The sequence below is a fragment of the Rattus rattus genome, chromosome 2 (genome assembly GCF_011064425.1).
Source record: "Rattus rattus isolate New Zealand chromosome 2, Rrattus_CSIRO_v1, whole genome shotgun sequence".
Taxonomy (NCBI): Eukaryota; Metazoa; Chordata; class Mammalia; order Rodentia; family Muridae; genus Rattus; species Rattus rattus.
In genome coordinates, this window is record NC_046155.1 from 109,063,218 (window position 1) to 109,078,512 (window position 15,295).

Genomic DNA, 15,295 nt, shown 5'->3' on the forward strand with positions numbered 1-15,295 from the left:
CACCCGATTCCTGTAATGAAGATCTGAGTGTGCTAAGTGATACCCTGTGCAGCCAACTTCTCAGCAAGTTCATACTTGAGTCATCGGAGTGAACTCAGAGGTGAAGACTCAGCATCCCCACTGTCCCCACCCCTCCGCATGGACACAGAGCATCTTGAACAGAGGAGACACTTCCCACATCTCCCAAGCTGAAGATAATGGTATTCCTGCATCCCATTTGCTGGCTGCTCCATTAGGAGGTGCGGTGAGGACTGAACAGCAGCACATGAGCTATAGGCCAACCTTTCTGGAGTTTGCAGGATGCAGCCATTAAAATTTATAATGCCTCCATCTTGTCTGCGTCTATAAGTAGAATGCATATTCTACCATGAGGTATATGCAGGCCTCATAGGGGCCACTAGGGGGCACTACTGATGTTTACTTAAATCAAGGCAGTGAAAGGGTTTGGCCAGCCCTCTGTGAACCCTGAAGTTCAGGTTTTACAAACACATATCCTCTTCAGTGCTTGAATGCTCTGATTTCTGGAATTATTAGTTTAACTTCTGCCAAGTCAGATTCACTCTTACATCGCAGGCGCAAACTTGGACCTCATGCCATCTAATTATTGTTCTGTTCTTCATTATTCAAAGCATGCTATTTGAAATCCATCATTTAAAATACACTAGAGCCCAGACTGACTTCAAACTGATGCCAATCCTCCTGCCTCCTCACCTTCCAAAGTATGGGGAATACAGGTAGAATCCCATCTCACTGTGGCTGGTTCTTACTCCATTTTCTTCAGCCTTGGTCTAGTCCTTCATCTTCAGGGATCTCGATTCTCTTTGACCTTTTATTATACTCTAACACTTCCTGTTTATGGTCTCTGGCTTCTTGATCCCTTGTAAAAATATAGCAGCTAAAATGGCCCATAAACCCAGGCATAGTGTAGCTGGCACAGAGAACAGAAGGATGCTCCAGGGCTACATGCCTATAGATAGCACTGAGATAGACCCTTGAGACAGCATCACCAAATGGCATCTTGTGGTCAGCAATATACCCTCTTCTCTCCATCTATCTGGTTGGGCAGGGGTTGTGAAATACTTAATATAACTAAGAACTGGGTGAGTCTTTACAGGTACTTTAATTCCATACAGCCAAATACTCATTTAATGCCACCGAATCTGAATGATTTTGTTAGAAAATGGGAAAAGAATGTATTCCCTGGCGCTGTGGTAGGAGGCTTGTGTGAGATAATATTTGCTGTGCTTGGAGATGTGATTATCACAGTTAATCTACGTTTTAATTTCACAGTAGAAAGGTAATTACAACTGTTAAACCCATAATCATGGAAACTCCAGCCCACAGGTCCTATAACTACTACAAACATAAGATTATCCATACACATTTTAATCAGAAAAGAGGGGAAAACATTTTACTTGTCTCTCGCCGCCCCAAAGGATGTTGAGTTTGAGTATGTTGCCCTCTAGTGACTGCTGTTATGAAAGACTACAGATGTTAGATACAACTCTAAATATTCCTCAATTCGGCTTGGGTACACACATTGCTGTCAGTTGGCAACACTTAGAAAATCAGTGACATGTACACCATACCCTTCTCACTCCATATGCATTTGGTGTATGCAATTTTGGCCCACTATTATATTCTGAGGTCTTCATTCAGAATTTATTTACTTCATATAGTTATCTAACTTAATTTACTCATTGCATTTATACGATATTCGTCATATGTATTGATATGAATCAAGTGAACAGAAATGACATTTTCCAGGTTACAGTCTAATGAGGGAAGTGGAGCACTAAACGTGAGTTTAACATTAATATGGCAAGGTAGAGAGACTGGTTGGGGCATAGATTTAAGGGAGCTAACTAAGCTGGAGGCGTTTCTGTGTGTGCTGCAGTGATCCTGTAGGAAGGAATAGGGAGAGAAGACACTCAGTGCGGAGTTCCTAAAAACTGAAGGATGAATGGAAGGCATCTATTATGGAGGAGAAACTGGGCATAGCGAGAAGATTTTAGACAAAGTGTAAAAGGTTAAATACGTCAGGTGATGAAGAAAGGAAAGCCTTTTATGGACGAGGCTGGTTGTGTATGAGAAAGTTACACATTAGACTTTATTTTGATGATTAGATTCTAACCACGGCCTCTGAAAAAGCCCAGGCATATGCCTTCTGATTTAAACTTGCTTTAAAGACTTTATTAATTGAAGATAAATCTAGTAACAAGTCTGCTTAAGCAGAAATGAATGACTGAGACATATTTAGTACATCCTTTTATCTCTCGGTTCTCTCTCATACACAATCCTAGCACAGAGGAACTGGGAGGGCTCCATGAGTTGGACATGATAACCTTTCACTTGGCAGAACTGTGAAAGGGTCAGGCGTCTGTGGTTCCACTGAGCTTCATGTGGACTCCATTTGCTTTTCCCACCCTTGTTTGGTTTAATGCCTCAGTTCCTCAGCCTGGCATTCAAGATTCTTAATTAATCTTCTGTATCCCATGTCTGCACGCTCACACTGCGCCCACGTCTTGAATGTGCTCTACCTTTTACATCTACATAGGACTTCATGTTTTCTGTTTGGATCTGACGAGTAGTGTCTCACTTCAGATTTATGGTGGGGAGCTAAGGAGCGCACAGATCCTGCTTAGGTATTCCTGTGAGGTTTGTAGAAATCTCTTACCTCTTTGTATTTTCCTTATAGCCAAAAGAAACTTCTCAAAGAACTCAGAGAACATCTTGGGGATGTGACACATAGGTCAGTGATGGCTACATGCCATATGGCAGTGTAACTCAGCCTCTATCAAGGTTTTTGTAGACAGAGATAGCTGATGAGTAAATAAAAAAAAATAGAGTAGAATGTGATATTTGTCAAAAGAAGTTCAGAGGGATGGTAGTTAGGGAACCAAAATTATACTATCTTAAGAGTGTGTCTTGGACTTTTCCCAGGAGGAAGAAACAACAACAACAACAACAACAACAACAACAACAACAACAACAACAACAACAAACCACAGGCTACCCAAGTGGCCAAAATGGGAGTTAATTGTTTCATAAGCAGTGATCATCAGGAAAATGACAGAAAGAAAATTTAAAACTCAGGAAAAGTGGAAAGAGGAGTATGGACAGCATGAGAAACTCTTCACTGAACGTCCACACTGAGGCGCCATCACTCGGCTTCACCCTTTGTTCATATGTGTGTATGTATGTATGTATGTATGTATGTATGTATGTATGTATGTATGTTTTTACTTATTTATAGCTCTTGTAATAATGCCTAAGTACAGTCTGCTTACATAAGGTGCTCAGTGACCCAGAATCAAATTTATGGTAATTTGGAAAGATTTCCTAACCTCGATTCCAGGCACAACGATCTCATACCTATTTACAGCTATAATCAGGATCTCCATTGATGAAGGCAACTCCTGCTTAACACAGAACAGGGACAAAAGGAAACAAAAGGAAAGAAAGTGCTTCTCCTTCCTGGGTTCTATTGCAGTTGGAAGCAGGAGAATCCAGTAGCTGTATACTGTTTAGTGTACTTTATTTTGCCTGTGAGACCTGAGAGATAAAGACACTAACTCTGTCTATAATTTGTTACACAGTGTCATTGATCCATCAAGAAGTTCTATCTCTAGGGGAGATATCGAACAAGAAATAAAAAGAAATTAAATGACATGGATTGATTTCTCACTGGCTCCTGGCTTTCCCTCCTTCAGATAAGAACACACATTCAAGAAGGAGCCATCCTTTTTGAGCTTTCTGGAGAAACCACCAGTGTCAGCTTTCTGTCTTGTCTTCAGTGCTTTGTTTCAAAATGAGATGACCATTGAGCAGGGCAGCACATGGCTGTAACCCCAGCACTAGGTAGGTAGACACAGGAGGATCGTGGGCTTTGGTTTTGTCTTTGAAGGCAGACTCTAATTAAAATTAGAGAAACAAACTATAAACTAATTCTACTTTCATGTTTTGATTTATCTTTTTTTGCATTGAATTATATATTTTAAATCTACCATTGTGGTAACAACTAATGTTAATAACATGACTAAAACCATTTAAATACAAAACCGCCTTCGTACAGCTCTGTGCAAAATCTTTTGCTGCCATCTTGTGGATATTCAAGGAACAATGAACAGTTGCCATCTGTTTACTTCATTTCACTGGTGTGCTTGGTTCCTATGCCAGTTTATGAAAATAACTGGAAAAATATCTAAGAGAAGTACAATTCGACGTGCAGGTTTCTGGTTGCTCCTGTTACATTGTAAGTATGACTTACTCTCTCCAAGCTTGGGCCTTTCGGGTAAAGTCATGATGATAGTGTTTTCCCTGACTGTCTCTGGTTGACTTGAGGACACAAATGGAAACGTGGCTTGGTGAGTCAGAAAGTACTAACTGGAACAGATACATGATCGTTGTCATCACACAGTGCACACTAGCAAAGGTGTCTCACAGGTAACAGGCTAGCTATCTTCAGGGAGACAGAAGATGGTCCACAGGTAGCAGCTTAAGTCTCTGTTCGAACAGGAGAGCCCAGGCTTTGACAACTGCCTACGAGTGACCAGCATTAAGTTTCAAGCCCCAGGGGATAATCCAGGGGAGATTCTTATTAGAAGGAATCTCTGAAAATAGTTTCACCTGGAGCAGAGAATGCTGGGGGCCTAGGATAGAGAAGGGAGTGTTTCCTTTCTAACAACTTCATTGATATGCAGGGAGGTCTTGTCATGCCCTGAAACACAGCTGCCATTCCTGAAAAATGCTATGTCTGGGGCACAATCTAGGAGGCAACAATTCAGTTATTAATTCTTAGGGTTTTTGGTCTAATTAACTCCATTCCCGAAGCCACACCTGAGCACAGGGGCTGTAGTGTGCCTCTTACTTGACTCAGATGATTGAAGAAAAATCTGAACGTTTTGGTTGAAGATTTCACAAGCAAACTTCTGAGGAAAGGCTCCTTCAGCTTCAAATTTGCACCAAATATGTAAGCTTGTACTCACATGACTATGTGTTTCTCAAGCAGCTCAGGCTGCAGAGAAAAAAAATCACATAAAACTCCCCCCTTTTCAAAACAAAAAACAAATAAACAACAAACCTCTCCTCAAACTTTGGAGATACAAGGGAAGAGGGAAGGTGACCATTTCTCCTAGTATCTGAATCCTACCTTAAGTCTTTTTATCTAACTTCTTCCACATCAAGTAAAGCTTTCTTCATTGCACTTTTGATGTTCCTGACTTTAATAATTAGTCCTCCAGTGGATCATCTCACATACTGGTTTCCAGAAAACTATTCTTTGTCTTTATTTCTCTGCCTGCAATTTGATCTTTACAATTAAAATGTCATCACAAATGTTAACCAAGCCATGCTTCAAATATAATTTTTATTCCTCTCTCCCTGGTGTGGTTTATAATTTAATTAAAATATTCACTAAGCATCAGGAATTTCAGGTTAAGTAATTTTCAGCCCATGATTGTTTTGATTACAAATTAGTTTTTGACGTGATAATTTCAGAGCATGGGCCTCCTGATGGGAGTTTCCATGGAAACAATGCAGACAGAATTTCCTGCCCATGAATAATTCTATCACCTGGAGTGGTTGTGCAGCATCTGCCTAGACTTCTCCTCTTCTATCTAAGGCTTTCTTCATTTCTTTTGTATGCTATCCAAGATCTCCATGCTTTAAAAAAAAAATTATTCTAGCAGAAGCCCTCTGCTCTACCTGAGGCCATGCTGGTATTCAGGAGCCCAGATTGATGCCTAACTCAATTGTCAGAGAGGTTTCATCCAGTAACTGTTGGAAGCAGATACAGATACTCACATCCAAACATTAGGCAGGGCTCCGGAGATTCCCGCTGAAGATGGGAAGAAAGGATTGTAGGAGGCATAGGTGTCAAGGACACCATAAAAAAAAAAAGAAAAAAAAACAACCAAAGAATCAACCAATTTAGGCTCACATGGACCACTGAGACTGGAAAACTGAACCAACAACCAGAGAACCTGAGTAGATTGGATGAAGGCCCTCTTCATATATATAAAACAGATGTGTTTATATATTTTTTTGGTCTTCTTTTGGGATTCCTAATATTGGGTATGGGGGCTGTCTCTTACTCTTTTGCCTGCTTTGAGGACCCCTTTTCTCCTTCTAGGTTGTCTTGTCCAGCCTTAATAAGAGGGGAGTACCTAATCTTATTGCAACTTGATATGCCATACTTAGTTGATATCTCTGGGACACCTGTCTTTTTCTAAAGGAAAATGAAGGAGGACTGGATGGGGACACTGGGGAAGAAAGTGGGAGAGGAGCAAGGAGGGGAAACTGCTGTTGGGATGTAATATATGAGAACAAATAAAAATTTAAAAAATGTACAAAAATAATTTAGTGTGTTTGTCTGTGAGTGTGTCAGGGGGAGGGTGGAGTTCTACCATGTGTGCCCAATGGACTGAACTCCCAGTCAGGTTTGGTTGTAGGTTTTACTTACTGGGTCATTTCACTGGTTTCCTTCTTAAGTCCTTTAAGAATTTATCTTTATCTTTATACCTCTTAACTTCCCCCAATGTAGGGTCCTAGAGAGAAAGATTTTGTTCCTCACCATTAAATCTTAAATCTTGGCATGAAATGCCAGACACTATTCAAGGCTTTGAAATAAAGCAACAAACCTTGGGGTCTCAAGTCCTGCATGGTTTATGGAAGGACAGTATGATATGGTTTCAGTCCCTGGAATAGAGCCAGCAGGGTGTGGGCCTCCACAGGTGTTGCTAGTTGCTAGGCCTGAGGCTTGTTGTATACAAAACTAAATATTTACTTCATGTTCCTCTTTAAGGAAATATTTTCTCGGCCAAGGTTAATGACTCCATGACAATTAGAAGCAGTATGAGTCTGGGAGGCAAGGATGGTCTAATGTCTTAGCAAATGGTAAATGCTGAGACATTCAGGAAAGCCCTTAAGGCTGTGGGAAATAACTCTGAAAACATGAGTTCAAAAATGTATAATTTCTCAACTATGCAACATATAAAGATGTCGTATGAACTATGTGAGGGCCTTCATGGACCTAAAAAGAGTAGAGTCAGCTCCACTGTGAGCCAGCTTGTCAGGAAGATATTAAGGTAAAGAGATTTGGGAAGTGATCATCCCAGGGCAAGATCCCACCAGCTACATTTATTGCCTTAAAAAGGCAGGCAGAGGGGCTGAGGATTTAGCTCAGTGGTAGAGCTTGCCTAGGAAGCGCAAGGCCCTGGGTTTGGTCCCCAGCTCGAAAAAAGAACCAAAAAAAAAAAAAAAAAAAAAAAAAAAAAAGGCAGATTTCTGAGTTCACACTCAGCTTGGTACAGAGCTCATTTAGGTCCAGGCATGGTGGGAATGGTGATCTCAGAGCTGGATCCCATCCATCTAAACTTATTGTCTGCATTTACAGAGGCAGGCAGATCTCTGAACTCATTCGCAGTGTTAAAAAATACTTGTCTTTTTCTAAGAATCAAGGGACTAAGGGATGTTAAGTCAAGGGACAGTCAAAAAGAAACCTGGAGTAAATGACTGAATTGATTTGTCATTAAAAAACTGGTTTTTGGACAAGAACTGCTTGGAGAGTGAACACAGCTCTTTTAGAATTTCTTTATAGCTCTTTTAGAATTTTTCTAACAGGATTTCTGATTTGGTCAGAAAATCCAAGGAATTTTTTTTCCAGCTGCTTTTTTGACTTTGGTTGGAAAGCCTTTGAGCTATATAGAGAGCTTTTAGAATTTTTTTCTAGTCCTAGAGAGCTGTCTCTGGCAGAGAGCTGTCTCAAACAGATCTATCTGGAAAGCTGTCTCAAGTAGAACACATGATTTGTACTATGTACCCATGATTTGACTTTTGAGTTGTTCTTTTGCCACTCTCAAATATTCCTTCCTCAAAACCTCCTTTCCAAGCAGGGGTTGGTTCTTGGCAATGGGATATTCGGTAAACCACGAATTATCAAATAAGATTGTAATTATACACAAAATGTTTTTTATTTCTTCTGTATTCTATATCTATAGTTACATAGTCTTTCCATTGCTGGATCAGCTCCATTATTATAAAGATGAAGCAATATGCTTGCAATGCAAGCATGAGAACATGGTCTGGCTCTCCAGACTTCCTGTCTAGAACCCAGGTGTGTTGATCTCACATCATCTAGAATCGAGGTGTGGTGACATGCTGGGACTGGGGATATACAGACAGACAGATATCCTCAACTTCCTGGATGATCAACTTGGCCTAATCAGAGAGTCTCAGGCTAGTGAGAGATCCTCTCTTAAAAATCAAGGTGGGCAGCACCTGAAGAATGAAAGTTGAGACTGACCTCTGGCCTCCACACATGCCAGGGTACACTAATATCGGCACTTAAATATGAACCCACACCTATTCACTCACCCCTGTATACACACATAGCAGACATGTGTATTGACTGTCATTAACTGAGGATAATTAGATGAAAAGGTAGTGGAAACTTATGGAAAGATTTGTAAAGATTGTAATTTGAAGAATTATATGACTGAAATTGGTGTGGAAGTTTTAAAAAAGAAGCAGCACTGACTTTGAAGTTGGGTAGACCAGTAGTCTTACTGTGTGGCCTTAAGCAAGTGGTGTAACCATTATGAATCTTAGAATTTAGATCTGCAAGACAACAATAGGCAAACTATGTCTTTTCCCAATATTTAGGACCATTTTGTCATCTTTCTAGTCCTTTATTTTTTTTTTCAGGCTTGGGTCATTGCAGGTCACACTAGAGAAGCAATTTCTATTGTTTGAGAGGTAATTATGATTTGTAACACTGTAGGTCTGAAGTTCCTTTTGTGGAGCTTGGCAAGCCTGAAGATCTCAGATCTTTCTTGTTTTAAAACAATCCAAGATGGGAAGGAAAACATCTCTGCCTCATTAGAGACACTGGATGGGGCAGATTTCTTTACCTTCATCATGGGCAGGGCCTGAGATCTAGCTACCATCCTATACCAGAGAAGGAAAGGAAGAGGGAGGACGAAATAGAGTTTTGCAGAACATTTTACCCTGAGTGCAAATGGCCCTTGGTGTGCTGCTGGAGCATTCTCAAGGGCCTGGAGCCTGCAGGGTTTCCTCTCTGGCCCCTGAACACTTCCTACAGCTTTCTAAGGTCCTATGACTTATTAGTTACTTCTCTAGCAAATTCATTTTTCTCATTATTGGTACTTTAAATTACCCAGAGCTGGTAATATTTGCTTGGAGTCAAGAATTCTAGCAGGTAAATTCTCTATATGCGGGTTACCATCAGGACACTCAAGGGCAGAGCAGCACTGCTAAGCGTCTGGTAGTGACAGCAGGAAGCTAGTGCTTGGGTCAGTCTGTCTCCAAGCTAGACAGTCACTTCCGTTTTTTCTTCTATAAAATGGAAGTGATCATTTCGCAACATATCCTAAAGATCCAACAAAGGTGAGATGGTACCCACAGTAAGGGGTTTTGACCATGTAAACATGACACAAACATAAGTGTTATTAAGTAGCAAGATTAACAAGAGGTAAAAACAAAGTGCAACCAAGTGACTCCATTTTAATTGATGCCCACTCCTTCCCTCAAAGGAGAAATCTGTTAGTAAGCTTTGCCTTTTTTCTGGGATCAGCTATCATAGCACATTCTGAATGTCTTACCAAGAGGAATTATGTTGTGTAGAAACTGCTACTCATCTAAAGGACCTTTGTTGCTAAAAATAATTTATTTCTATTTTATGTACATTGGCAGTTTGCCTGCATGTGTGAGTGGGTCAAATCTGTTGGAGCAGAAGTTATAGACAGTTGTGAGCTGCTATGTGGGTGCTGGTCATTGAACCCGGGACCCCTGGAAGAGCACCTAGTGTTCTTAACTACTGAGCCATCTCTCTAGCCCCTATCCACCCCACCCCCTTTAAAGAAGAGAGAATAAGCTATAAGCTAATTTAAAAAAATCAAATGTTTAGTTACTTATGTAGCATAATGTTTATTTTTTCCCTTGATTTATGGGACTTTTTCCTATTAGTCAACAGGATCTGTCCGAATTGGCAAAGACATTCCATTGGCTAGGAAGTTTAAAGCTTTGGGATAGTCTGAATCTTCAGGGTAGACAGGTCCAAGACATAGAGATCCAGTTAATACCACAGAGAGTTGATCTAGCTTTTCTAAGGGCCTTTGATGGCCTGGGTCCAAATCTATTAAGGGGATACAGAAGTAAATGAGAGGCTGTCTTGATCTTGATTAGTGGCTGTCTTGATCTTGAGTAATGCTTCCAAGGATCACAGTGCTTGGAAATATCTTGGAGTCCACAGGCACAAAGGTTTCCTAGGGGGCTCATACATCTATCTCTTCATAAGTGATCTATGACGGTAGGCATCAAATATGTTTTCCCCCCAACAACTGAAATTTGAGTGTGGATAGCCTCTGACATAAGCGAAGTGCCACATTCAATTTCCTTTCTGAAGTTTTAAGTTGCAATAAGGGTATCAGTTTGAAATCAGAAGCAATAGCAGTTCAAATACCATGGTCAGTGCCAATGTCTGTATGATCTCAGGCACAGTATTGAGTTTCTCTGAACCTTCAAGTCAACCAAGTGTTTGGGGACAATTCAAGAGACTGTGCAGTATTTAACACAGTGTGAAGGGATGGTTCAACTGCTGTTAGGTGTTTTATCTCAGAGTCTCTGTTATTTCTTCTGCCTCTAGGCCCCTTTGTAGGAAAGCAGTCTCCTGTACAAATCTCCCCACGTTCTTACACTGGCACTTTCTATTAGCTTTCTATGTTGGAAATCAGCATGTGCCTGGTTTGTCAAGAGGCACTGCGCTCACCAAGGACATAAAGTACACTTTTATGTTCTGTTCTCAGCACTCAGTCACTTCATTCAATTAGTGGCTGCCCTATAAGGACTTTACAGTACAAATCTTATTTCTCCCAAAGCAAACACATGTGAGAGTTCTCTGAAGATTAGTTTAGGGCAGAATTTCCAAACCACATTTCACATGATAATCATCTGTGTTCTGTGTGGTGGGGGGAGTCCTTAAATTCAAAAGGACTAGAAAACACTTTCATGGTCTCTATTTCCATGGGGTTTCTCTGATTCACTGCTGGATCACGGACACTTTTCTTGGAGTCTTTTCACAGTTGTGGTGTTATACATGCACATTGTAGAAATATCAATTTGAGACCAAATAGTCCATTTTTCCCTGAATTGAATGCTGGGCTTTAGAAGGCTATTTACAGGGAGTCGTTCAGCAGGTATCCTGTGGGACACCTCCCATAGGTTATGTTCATTGCTGTGCTATTTTCTGTGGCATCTTTTCACTGGACCTGCATTATGTATGATAATGACACACTTAATAAGTGGCCTTAAGGGGTTTAACCGGAAAGTAGCAGTGTTAACGTTGGTTCTCACTGCCCATTATGTTTATTATGTCTTGTTTTCATTTGTGTGTTACACAGCTAAGATTCTATGCCAGAGAATGGTGGATGTTTATCCGAGGAAGCATGGTGAATCCAGTTTGCTTGTCTTTTTCTGGATAACAGAAGAACCTCAAAGCTCTTTGTCAGAGGAATTCTATAGCCATGAGAGCCTAGCACACTAGGTCTATTGCTTCTCATTAGATTTTTAGGATATGTCAAGAAATGATCACTTCCATTTTATAGAAGAAGAAACTGAAGTGACTTTCTAGTTTAGAGCTGGACTGACCCCAAGCACTAGCTTCCTGCTGTCACTATCAGATACTTTGGGTGCTGCTCTCTGCTATTGAGTGTCCCAATGGTAGCCTGCGTATAGGGCTCTTATTATGGTAGTTAAATGCTTCTCGACAGCTAGCAGGTAACTGTTGTTTTGAGCCTTCCTGTGTCACTCAGAACCCTGGCTTCATGGAATCCAATACCTACTCATAATCCTGCAGTTGCGGTATGGCAGTTGTATGGACTGACTGCAGGACTGAACCCAGACTAGAGGTATTTTTAGTAGCACACCAGCTGGAGGTGAAGGAAAAGCCAGGGTGGCAGAAGTGTGAGTGAGTATAGGGGAAGAAGTACACATGGCGTTATACTGGTGGGCTGAAGCCAGACACTTCACTACCTTGCATGCCACGTCAACACTTTAGCATCTGAGACAACGGAAAGTCATAGGAAGGCTTTAGAGAAGGCAAGAAAGGCGGTGATGCAGTTTTTAAAAGACTGTCTTTTCCAGAGGCTAAAAGGTTGTATGTGACTGGGGCATCTGTATGCCCTTGGCAAGCCATGGGAATAAAGGACTCTTAGGACAGAGCTGAACTGTTAGAAGTTACATGCCTATTTAAACGTCAGAGGTCATGTGTTGTAAATTAATTCCTTAAATTTGTATGTTAACAGTATTTGGAAGTTACCAGGCCTTTGGGAGGTAATTAGGATGGGATTAGGCTATCATGGTAGCATTAGTGTCTTTACAGAAGGAGGCATATATTTTGTAGGCTTGCACATTTGTGTATTCTTGCACAGATTGTAAACTTGCATATTTTGTATGCTCGTTTTGTGTTGTCATATGATGTTCTCTTTTCTGTTATAATGCAGCAGGAAGGTCTTTAGGAGCTGATGGCTTTGTGCTCCCGGATTTCTTAGGTTTAAGGACGTGCCTAGTCTCACTTTTTTCTGAACAAAGCATTGAAACAAACAGAATAATAAACAGAATAACAGAAAGAATTCTGTTTTTCCTTCTTCAGAAAAATGCCCAAGAAGGTCACTGTGCTGGTTAATTTATTTTCCTTATGAATTTTCTAAAATCTGCCCCAAGAATACTTTAAGATAGTTCAATAATTGGAGTTCTTTTTATAACGAATCTCTAAGAAATAAAATACATAAGGGAGAAATTAGAGAGAAAAGATCACCTATAACAGACATATGGGATTTAATCTAAGGCGGCGGCATTTAAAAATTGTTCATTATCTTAACTGCTTCAGAACTGTAGTTGTGATGGGGCGGGGGCAGGAGTAAATGCCCACAGTGGAACCTGGCTAGCTGATGCTGTAAGTCGCCAGGCAGAATTCAGCTGATGTGCACACTAAACACTAGATGGTAGCCACCATCCTGTGTCTGAATAGGGAGCAGCGAGAAGGAAATGACTTTCCTGTGAGTTGAAAGCAGAGAGAGGGAGGTTTACTGGAGAGATTGAAGGGGGCTAGAAAGATGGGGCAGGTAGAATAGGGGAGGGCAGTGGAGGGAGGGGGCAAGGAACAATGTGCCTTGGTACATGTAGTTGAGGATGTCATGATTAAACCCACTACATTGTATGCTAAATAAAAATAGCAAAAAAGAATATAATAAATGATTAACTTTGGAAACTATTAAATTAGCCACCCCACATTTCTCACCTTATTGTCCTCCAAGGTACTTGTTATATAAGGATTTCGTGGCTAAAGAAGTTTGTAAAAACTATTACTTTACCTGTATTCAGTATATCCTCCCCAAGGCACACTGGTACACAAGTGTTTTGACAAGTTCTACAGTTGAAGACACATGGTGCTAAGTAACTATGGTAACAATCCACCACAACTATTTCATGAAACATTCTTTGTGGGGGATACAGAGCTAGTCTAAACCCTGTCTGAAAGAAGGAATCATCCAAACCATATCAAGTCCACCTTAGTCATGGCTATCTGATACTTTAAAAAACATCAGAAATATCTATATCATGCACTTCTATGCTGAAGCTCAGGAAATATTATAAACAGAGGGCAGAAAGACAGAAAGATCCAGAAATTGGGAAGACTGGTGGGAAATAGTGCCATCTAGCAGTGACTCTATTACACTCAGGAATTCACTGCGGCTGGCGGGGGGGGGGGCGCGGGGGGGGGCCACCCATAAAACCTGCACAAGATCAATCCACTCATGGCTGCTAGGGGAGAGTCATTTTTCTGTAGGGATGGGTTTCTGGTAGGATGTCAATGCTCCAGTGGGTGGCCTAACATTATGACTATAGTTGGGTTATCTTTTTTTTTTTTTTTAAGACAAAATAAAAGTAAGACAAGAAGTTTAGAATGACTGGAATTGGTCTAGGAGAAGTAGGAGAAGAGGAGGGGTTGATTTGTTGAAAATATATTGTATACATGTTTCAGTTCTCAGAAACTAAAAACAATTGTACTAAAATCAATCTTAATATAGAGTTGTTACCAGTGACAGCAAAATTGAATGGAGATTTGCCATGTGAAATGTAACATTTTAAATGTTAGTCTGGGGGTTGGGTGGGGAGAGTAAGAGAGAGGAGTAGGGGAGAGAGGGTGTAATGGTTATTCCTGTTTGTAAACTTGACTGTGTCTGGAATGAACTACAGCCCAGAACTGGAGGCTCACCTGTGATCCAGATCTTGAGGCTGGAAGACACACGTTTCTGACCTGGATCTTGGCATTGAGATCTTGAGGCATAGTGGTATGAATAGCTTAGACCCAGGCAAAGTAGTACATGCCTTTAATTACAGGAGACTAAGGCAAGGAGTCATCTAAGTTCAAGGTCAGTCTGGACCAAACATGTCCCAGATCCAGGCATGGTGGCACACACCTTTAATCTGGGCCACACCTTCTGCTGGAAACCTACATAAGGACATTGGAAGAAGGAAGATTGGCTCTTCTTTGCAACTAGCATTTATTAGCCAGCATATCTGTTGGAATCTACAGAAGAGCAGCTGAAACAACTAGCCTTGTGGGACTGAGCAACTACCAGGTCTTCCAGTTCACATCTGACCATTGTTGGGGAGTTGGACTACAGACTGTAAGTCCTCACAATAAATTCCCTCAATATAGAAAGACATTCCATATATTCTGTGACTTCGGAGAACCCTAATATAGAGGGAGAGGAAGAGACGGGGAGGAAGAGAGGGGAGATACAAAAGCTAGTACACTGGGGCTGTTCTACTGTAAGCCATTATCTAACACATTCCTAGGTAAAGTCTATAGTCTGCATGGTGGGGTTATTCTGGAGTGGGTACTCTGCCCTTGATCCCAAGGACACTGTTTACTATGCAGCTCTCTTATCTGTGAAGAGTACCTGAGAGTAAAATATACTCGAAACCCTCTTCCCTCCATCTGAACTTTCTAGGTTAAAGTTAACCTGAATAATTTGGAAATTAATCTTACATGACCCAGTGTCATGCACAGAGTTTTTATTTAGCTTTGATTGTTAAGAGTTTCTTTTTTTGTGTTTTCTGGGAATGCACCCCTTGCTCTTACTGTCCAGTTTAAGCTGTGCATGTAAAGTTTGTATCTTTCACCTTCCATTATTTATAATTCTACTTTGTCATTTCCTTCCCATCTGTTATATCATCAGAGCTTCTAAACATTAATTTTTTCCTCTCC

General features: G+C 40.8%; 1 protein-coding gene and 1 non-coding gene across 2 annotated transcripts in view; one reads left to right on the plus strand and one right to left on the minus strand.

The window, feature by feature from the left end:
* Dlg2 (discs large MAGUK scaffold protein 2) overlaps positions 1–15,295 on the minus strand; it is a 1,821,467-nt gene that overhangs the window by 319,410 nt on the left and 1,486,762 nt on the right.
* LOC116894912 lies at positions 7,588–7,651 on the plus strand. Its single transcript, XR_004387114.1, has one exon. It is a non-coding gene; the product is annotated as a U7 small nuclear RNA (small nuclear RNA).